Source organism: Palaemon carinicauda, chromosome 30 (genome assembly GCF_036898095.1).
Source record: "Palaemon carinicauda isolate YSFRI2023 chromosome 30, ASM3689809v2, whole genome shotgun sequence".
NCBI classification, from domain to species: Eukaryota; Metazoa; Arthropoda; class Malacostraca; order Decapoda; family Palaemonidae; genus Palaemon; species Palaemon carinicauda.
The window spans coordinates 68,279,921-68,289,920 of record NC_090754.1 but is presented as its reverse complement, the minus strand read 5'-3'; the positions used below and the strand labels follow the sequence as shown (position 1 = coordinate 68,289,920).

At 33.8% G+C, this 10,000-nt stretch overlaps 1 protein-coding gene across 1 annotated transcript in view; it reads left to right on the top strand.

Moving 5' to 3' along the window:
• The first annotated feature begins 1,676 nt into the window (after positions 1-1,676).
• LOC137623592 (piezo-type mechanosensitive ion channel component-like) overlaps positions 1,677-10,000 on the top strand; it is a 375,321-nt gene continuing 366,997 nt past the window's right edge. The window contains exon 1 of the mRNA XM_068354425.1: positions 1,677-1,839. The gene's annotated coding sequence lies outside the window, so the exon portion shown is untranslated. The remainder of the gene's footprint in view (positions 1,840-10,000) is intronic.

The window sequence follows — 10,000 nt, the reverse complement described above, 5'->3', positions numbered from 1 at the left end:
GCGCGCTCGTCGAGCGGCTCGATGAAAGTCAGGCTCATCTTGACTTTTGTGGGCGGAGCTACATTGTTTGACGAGCGGTGTGAACGTGTGAACGGGTGTCGAGCATCGAACCTCAGTTGTTATTCAAACCTGCTAGAGGAAACATCATCAAAGAAATGCATAATTGCTGCCATTAATGAAAGTAAGAATGAGAAGGAAGTCGTACTTGATTTCATACATGCACATCGGGCTCACCCAGCTTTATGGAAAGTTAAATCAAAAGACTATTCCAATAAAGTAGCCAGAAACAAAGGAATAGCGGACACTCAGTCTTTCATGTGGAGTTATGGCCTTCCTCATAGTAATGAAAGGGCTGACACGATTCGGTAGATCAATGTACCTGTCTTCATCCATACGCAAATAATTGCGCCAGTCATCAGGCTCTAATTTTAAAGCAACAAGCAAGTTGGTATATGAAAATTTCTCTCTTTTGATCTTTTTTTTTTCCTTCTTAGTGCCACTGCTAAAGCAATGGCTATCAAATGATCCTGGTCGAGAGACATGTTGACGTTGTTTTAGCAGGAGGCACACTGAGGCTCGATGTACTGTCTGAAAGCTCTTCGAGCCGTTCTACAAGTAGGTTCGACAACCGGGCTCGACGAGCTGCTCGGCCGTGTAAACCCCGCTTAAGATTCACTCAAGTTTCTGAGGTGACGAAGTCAAGAAGAACAGGGAGAGAAGAAGAACCAACTACACCGTCCGGGTCTGAGACTGTCTCTCCTTGACTCCGTCGCTCCGACTCCGTGAGTCCGTTGGCAACAGGGTTGCCAGGTTTTCTAAATGAGAAAAGGCCAACTTCTAATCAACAGAAGCTTTAAAAGGCCAACCCATTACAGGGTTGCCAGGTTTTCTAAATGAGAAAAGGCCAACTTCTAATCAACAGAAGCTTTAAAAGGCCAACCCATTACAGGGTTGCCAGGTTTTCTAAATGAGAAAAGGCCAACTTCTAATCAACAGAAGCTTTAAAAGGCCAACCCATTACAGGGTTGCCAGGTTTTCTAAATGAGAAAAGGCCAACTTCTAATCAACAGAAGCTTTAAAAGGCCAACCCATTACAGGGTTGCCAGGTTTTCTAAATGAGAAAAGGCCAACTTCTAATCAACAGAAGCTTTAAAAGGCCAACCCATTACAGGGTTGCCAGGTTTTCTAAATGAGAAAAGGCCAACTTCTAATCAACAGAAGCTTTAAAAGGCCAACTGATTAGTAGAAAAAGGCCAAATATATAGTAATTAAGGCCAGCCTTTTTTCGTATTACTAAAGGCCAAGCAATTTTTAAAAAGGGCCTTTTTTCGTATTACTAAAGGCCAAGCAATTTTTAAAAAGGGCCTTTTTTCGTATTACTAAAGGCCAAGCAATTTTTAAAAAGGGCCTTTTTTTCGTATTACTAAAGGCCAAGCAATTTTTAAAAAGGGCCTTTTTTCGTATTACTAAAGGCCAAGCAATTTTTAAAAAGGGCCTTTTTTCGTATTACTAAAGGCCAAGCAATTTTTAAAAAGGGCCTTTTTTCGTATTACTAAAGGCCAAGCAATTTTTAAAAAGGGCCAAATTTGAGTTTTTTTTGGCCGTAAAAAAGGCCAAACTGGAAACCCTGGTTGGCAACTTGGCGAGTTGGCGTTGCCCAACTAGTGAGTAGTGTGCATGAGGCAGTGAGGTTGTAAGCATCTCTTCGTCGTGGCCTCTCGCGCCAGCATTAACGCGAGTTTTTTAAAAGTGCCATGATGACGTTTCCTCGAAAGACTTAATTTTAATTGGTACAGAGTTTTGTGATATTCGCTTCTGTGGTGGGATTAGAACTCTTAGGTAAGTTTACATAGTGGTGTTTAGGTGTACTTTCAGTGCTTAGGCCTATAGTTTTAATGCTTGTTTAATTTGTGAATGAATAAGTTAATGTTTTTAATTCAATAGACCATTGATAAGTTCGTCATTTCATACATTTGTCGATATTCTTGTCGTACAATATTGTCTCTTATCATATTATCAATATTACATCATAGATGTAATATTGTAATAGTTATTAGCGAAAACAGCAACATTGTAATGACAATGGTGCAGGTAAAGATAATGGTATACTCATTAAATTTTCTACTTCAAAAAACAACTCATTTGTAGAATGTTATCAACGAGTTTTAGCAATCCCTCTTTTAATAAAATTTTTGAAAAAGTTTCATCTTGAAGATGCGTATTTTCTATTTGTAAATACCTATATATAAAAGTTGAAAGTTGCTTTGTTTGAAATTTTTTGTGATTGCATTTGCTTTGGGGTATTAATATCTCTACGTGCTAAATAACTTTTATAACAATAATTTGAGCTATGGCTAACCCTGCATCTTTTGCAGTTTTGCATTAGGCCTAAGCTTGGGTATTATAACATCAGGCGCTAACTTTTAGTAGGCCTACTCTCACTTCTTGTTAGTTTCATCCAGAATGATTTTTTCTGTGATATCTATAATGGTGTGTTTGCTGGTACTGTTGCCCAGTAAGTCTTCAACTGGTAATCACCCTTTGCAAAGAGATAGGTTGCTTTGTTTGGACATTATTGATTAGTGATTTCTTGACTCCTACATTTGAATTTTATTTTCCTGTTATACATTCTTTCTGTAGTATTTAAACTAGGATATCTTATGCCAGTTTACAGATTTTATTATATAGGAAAAATTGTGTATAAACATGAGGTTATAGGCCTATATGATATACTGTATATATATATATATATATATATATATATATATATATATATATATATATATATATGTGTGTGTATATATATATATATATATATATATATATATATATATATATATATATATATATATATATATATATATATATATATATATATATTTATGTATATATTTATATGTATATATATATATATATATATATATATATATATATATATATATATATATATATTTATTTATGTATATATATATATATATATATATATATATATATATATATATTTATGTATATATATATATATATATATATATATATATATATATATATATATATATATATATATGTATATATATATATATTTATGTGTATATATATATATATATATATATATATATATATATATATATATATATATATATATATTTATGTATATATATATATATATATATATATATATATATATATATATATATATATATATATATATGTATATATATAAGCTATTTTCTAAGAAGTTTGATGTTGAAAAAAAAAAGATTGGTAACTTTTTTTTAGGTGGGTTGGTGTGGAGAAAAGCTAGTATGCCGTAAATTGAGTATTTATTTAAATCATAATTGAAAGTTCTATCACATTGGCAGATGTCTTATTAACTACCCGTTATCTTATAAAATTTGGTGATGAACCAGCTATGTTCTTAGTAATTTAACATTACGTCCTAACGAATTTAGGGTGGAACATGAAATCAAAATAAGGTTTCCTTATATCTTTAGTGGCGAGGAAACCTGTGTTTTTGGGATAATTCTCGAATACTACTAAAGTCGGAATTTGACCACATTATAATATTTCACTTTAATAAAATCATGTAGATTAATCTAAATTAATTGGTTGCACATTTGTGTTATAAGATATTATAGAAACTTTTTGTAAATGCTTTTGGCTCTGAAATATCACTCCTATATTTATATAAAATGCCTATCTCTTTTGTAGACAAATGTGATTTTTAGAACAATTCCCTTTCTGATTTTGAGAAATAATCGAGAGCTTATGTTATAACGGAAATGGATTTAAAGGAAATTTAATCACAACCTAACTAAAAATGATTTTCATTACACACACACACACACCCACACACACACACACAGAGAGAGAGAGAGAGGGAGAGAAGGCACAAACTTCTCTTTCCTTGGTGATTTCGTTTTGTATATCTTGTATCTTCTCACCTACAATACCAACATTTCCTTTTTCATTCTTCCTTCCGTCGAGAACAAAACTATGGCCCAGCAAATGCGTTATTTTCTGGCCATTCAAATAGTGCACCTAATGGCTTTGTCTCTTCTCTCTCCTTAAATACGCTGAATTAAAGGCACGGTACTCTTCTTTCTCTTATCCATTGTGGTTGACCGTTTTGTCATCATAGAACGAGAAATTGAGACCAAACAAATCTCCCGCCAAGACCCAGCTGTGTGCGGAAGCATTTAGAAAACCACCGCAGTATATGCGACGCCGAACGCATATACTGTATCTGTGGTGGTAAAATGCATAATGTGAAAGTACACTTACTGTATTCCTGGATTTTCAGCAAATATTTTGTTAAAGAGGCTATTTAGCTGCTCTCTCCGCCTTATTGATGAATTTTCTGTCTAAGGCGTCTAGAGGCATAATTTTCATGCTAGACCTACCGATTGAACTTAGCTTAAAGGACGTCCGGTCTGAAACCGAGCTATTTTGTGGTAGTAGTATTTTCGTAGTTTCATCTGCACCATAGTAGCTGTCATGAGACTATACCACATTGGAATTTTTTTTTTATATATATATATATATAAAGATAGACAATTACATTGTTTACAAACATTGTGAGATTTGTTCTGAATACATTGCCCACATTAGGCCTGCATCTATACATTTATTATTTTATCCTCCCTCGATCATAGAAAGTATTTATTTTGCAAAGAGTCTTTGATAAATTATTTAGATTCATTTCGTGTTTTATTTCTGTCATTCTCAATAAATATAGGCCCTTTTCCTAACACACACACACCGAATAGTCTGGCCTATTCTTTACATATTCTCCTCTGTCCTCATACACCTGACAACATCGAGATTACCAAACAATTTTACTTACTGCATTTTAATTGTTTAGTGGCCACTTTCCTCATTGTAAGGGTAGAAGAGACTCTTTAGCTATGGTAAGCAACTTTTCTATGAGAAGGACTCTCCAAAATCAAACCATTGTTCTCTAATCTTGGGTAGTGCCATAGCCTCTATACCATGGTCTTCCACTGTCTTGGGTTAGAGTTCTCTTGCTTGAGGGTACACTTATCTTATTTTTCCAACTCTTGTTTCGTTAAAGTTTTTACAGTTTATAAAGGAGATATTTGTTTTAATGATTTTGCTCTTCTTAAAACATTTTATTTTTCTGTGTGTCCTTTCCTCACTGGGCTATTTTCCCTGTTGGAGCCCCCTGGGCGTATAGCGTCCTGCTTTTCCAACTAGGGTTGTAGCTTAGCAAGTAATAATGATAATATTAATAATAATAATGATAATAATAATATTAATTTTATGTGTTCTTCCAACAGTTCCAAATATCGTCCATATCCTCAATATCTAGGCTACAGCAACGACAATCCTATAAAATATAACAGTATCATTATCGAGATTTCCTCTTATCTTACGTCACTTTCTAAGCCTGTCTAGGAATTCTAATAAACTGCTTTCATCTTGCAGTACTTGCTTGGTCGATGGACGAGATTTTAAGCTGTCACTATATTTGTTAAAATTAAATCTTAAAAGAAATCAAAAACTTATGTAGCCAGTACGAGTGAACTGCCTCTTTGACTGGTATAAATTGTGCCTGCCACATTTGAATGTGTTACATGTCACTAAAATGTCTGCATGTGTATCTTTATGCATTTAACTTATTAATTTGATAAGTGAAATAATGTGTACCGCCTTCCAGAACAGAGGGGCAAGGAGATAATGTTAAATTGCAAGAGAAATGCGTCAGGGCGGAGTAAAAACAAATGAACTAAATGATTCATTCGATAATTAAGCTATGGTTATTAAATATGGTGAAATCAGTTGTATGTAAGGGTAGGCCTACCTGTGACAGAATATGGTAGGTGAAATTATCTATATTTTACACAGTTCATCGCTACTGAAGAGCGGAAGCTAAACATGAAATTAAGGACAAAGAACGCAAAGGGATTCGAATTAGTGTGGCTTAAGTGTGACTAGTGAAATCGGATAAGTGTGACTGCATTGATTCCAATACCGTTAAAAATTTGCCATAAAAACGGTAAAATCCTGGAATAAATGTTGCCAGGTATTTACCATTTTAAAAATTGGTATATTGACGTGGAGTGATATTACGGTCACCAACCTGTAAAAGATGGTAATAAAATAGGGTATAAATGACGGTCGCTTGTATTTTACTGAAATACTATTGAGAACAGTATATTTACGGAGAATTCCCGATTAAAATGACAATCTTTAAACAGTGTAGCTCTTATTTTTTGTGTGTAATTATATTTTTGGCACGGTTTTCCTCTACCTGTCATTTTGGCCTTAATGGAAGTGACGGTGTACAGTAATCATTTTTCCAACACTTTCTTTTGTCGTGGTTGAAGGAGGAAATCAAATTACTGTCATAGTTTACCCGCTTGTCTCTCGAGAGCTCGCTTGCAGAATGAAAACGGAGAATCTGTTTTTGTGGGACCAGTGGTACCACGTACAATTGCTCATTCAATTTGATAACGATACGCAATTGAATTAACGCATCTGATGGATTATCCATCTAGAGTTGTAGTGTTGTATCATATAGCATATTCTAGAAACGTATTATTATGTAAATAGTGTGTCAGGCTAGGCTTATAGCATGCTGACTAGCTTTAGTTATATCTACGGATGAGTAACACTGACTCTCAAACAACGTTTGAAATTACAACCTATCGGAAATTAAAAGTATTATGGTTAAGTGTAGTATATGGAGATATGCATGGAAGTACAGTATTTCCATTCAAGAAACAAAGATGCTTCTTACGGTAAAAATCATTCGGGGCCCCTATGGCAGCATTGTGCTTATGCTGGTAGCAAGGCATCGCTTATATGATAGCATTTTCAGCATCATTCATCGTCGCCGATAAAGGCTCCAAAAGGAGTTTGTGACATTATTATTATTATTATTATTATTATTATTATTATTATTATTATTATTATTATTATTAGCTAAACTACAAACCTAGTGGGATAAGTTGGATACTATAAGCCCACAGGCTCCAACAGGGATAAATATCCCAGTGAGGAAATTAAATAAATAAACTACAGGAGAAGTTATGGACAAAGCAAGATATGTTAAGAACAGTAGAACATATGCCAAATTATTTCGCATTCGACTTCCGCTAAGGGTAGTCCCCTTGGGTAGTCCCATATGTATGTGCAATTTATTTTACCCCTTTCGTAATGTGTTTATCCCTGATAGAATTTTGTCAGTGAACATCGTCTTCGTTAGACCTATCTTGCTTTGGCATTATGTAGCCTATACGAGGAACGTATTTATTTGATGTGTGTACTTTTTCTGCTGAGAACCTTTATGCTCAGGAGAGAGGGATGGGTCCAATAAAAGATGAACAGGAATGACTTAACCTAGTCTCTCTCTCTCTCTCTCTCTCTCTCTCTCTCTCTCTCTCTCTCTCTCTCTCTCTCTCGTTTTGTTCACGTCAGTTTGCTTGCTTGAGTTAGACTGTACGAGGAAGAGCAGATGGACTCGTTCCTAAAAAATTGAATATGCTTACTTCTGTTCATTATAACAGCTAATCACATGTACATAGTTTTTAGCCGACCGCTGCGGGTAGCAGTTAGTGGGGAAAGAAAGAGAGACGAAGAGAAAACACATCGTTAACCTTTGATTTATATACCATCAAAACAGGAGTGCTTCGATGTAGTTATCATTATCCTGTTTGGGGGGGGGGGTTTGGTTATTCTATAGATATTTTCTCTTTCTACCCACGTTTACTTTGTTATGCTGTTTTGTTAAAACCGGCTTTGCGCTACAAATCTCATTATGAATATTGAAATATTTATGTCAGACTGTGTCATATTTCTAGAATCTCAAAGGACTTATCAGAAGATATTTTTTATTATTATTATTATGGGTTAAATTGCATTAAAAGAAAAAAAAGTTTGACCGTTTTGGGAAAGAGAATTGTACAAATGATTAAAGCAACGCCTCAAATGGATGGTGCAAAGAAACTTAGCATTATGTGTATAGTGTACCACTTAAAATGGATTTTGAACCAAATGTTATTATAAAAAGCTGACTCCAGTCTAAGCAAGGTCTTCGAGGAAGTAAAAATTAAATGATGGCATGGGATTAGTGGTGAATGTGAATCGTCTCTGGGTGATGTCACTCGCATTCTTTTAAAAGCATTAATATTTTGTACTGTAATTTGATCCGATTGGTATTTCAACCGGGAAACCAAGTCTCTGCGAGGGGTAGCTTTGGGTCTCTCTCTCTCTCTCTCTCTCTCTCTCTCTCTCTCTCTCTCTCTCTCTCTCTCTCTCTCTCTCTCTCTCTCCAGTAATATGTTTTTATGTATATTTTACCGGAAGTGGGAATGTGTTGCACTTGATAGTAAAAGTTGACATACTTGTGCTTAAGGCTCTAATTGGTATACATAACTTGTGTAAACTACACCCACGCACACATACGCGCGCACATATACTGTATATATATATATATATATATATATATATATATATATATATATATATATATATATATATATATATATATATATATATATATACACACACACACACACACACACACACACATATATATATATATATATATATATATATATATATATATATATATATATTATATATATATATATATATATATATATATATATATATATATATATATATATATATATATATATATATATACAGTTTGCGTCCATGATCGCTTATTTGTGTGAATGACTGGATGGCCTTTCTCATCGCTTGCGTGCATTGCCTTGCATAGCTGAGAATGAAATTACCCTTTAGGGTACCAGCAGCAGCAGCAGCAGGATTTCATGGGGAAGACTGATATGGGCATGGTTTATTTCTGATATCTTTAAAATTTTGAAATAAGACTATAAATTCCAATCGTGTATCCTTGTGGATAAGGGACAGTGTGCGAATTGCTACCTAAGTGTGAATTGAGAAAAGAAATTTATTGAGTGATTACGTTATTAGAATTTAGTTACTTTCTTTTCTAACACATTATTCGGTATTCTGAATTGTTTGTTCGTCTTTATGTTTGATGGTTTTTTTTTTTTTTTTTTTTTTTTTTTTTTTTTTTTTTTTTTTTTTGTATAACGTACCAAACTGCTACTAATATTTAGTGATAATTCTTTTTATATCCAGTAAGCTTACGTTGCAATGATATTTGTAATTAAAGAACCAAGCTACAACCTACATGCTATGTAGTTCTCGCTCCTTAGCCTCACTTTTAATATTTGATCTTATGTAATGTACCTTAACTACGTTAGACCTTTATTTCTTCTATCGTTACCTGTACCAAATTGTATTAATTGTATTGAAAGTATACGGGAAACATTTTTCTTGCAATGATTCATGTTGGGGTTAGTTTGTTAGTCGAAGGGCATACACGTTTACCACACGAGTTCCTGATGACTGGCATGTGCCAATTATTATTATTATTTATTATTATTGTTATTAGCTAAACTACACCCCTAGTTGGAAAAGCAGGCTGCTATAAGGCCGAGGGCCCCAACAGAGAAAAATAGCCCGGCGAGGAAAGGAAATAAAGAAATAAATAAGGTATATGAAAAGTAACAAACAAGTAAAATAAAATATTTTAAGAACAGTAACAACATTAAAACAGACCTTTCATATATAAACTGTAAAAAGAGATTTATGTCAGCCTGGTTAACATAAAAACATTTGTCTGACTATTAAAATTAGCTTGATACCTAGTATTACGAACTGGATGGTATTGTCCGGGAAGATCTGAATGTAAAGCATGGTCAGAATTATGAAAAATCTTATGCAACATGCATAATGAACTAATTGAACGATGGTTCCAGATATTAATATCTAGATCAGGAATAAGAAATTGAATAAAACGCAAATTCTTATTGTATGATGATTGCTTGGTTCCCCTGACTGTTAAGCATTTACTTATTGAATGTCCCAGTCTTGGGGATATCAGAGAACGATTCCTCTCTGAATCTCTTAATGAGGATGGCAGGTACATCCTCACAGAGAT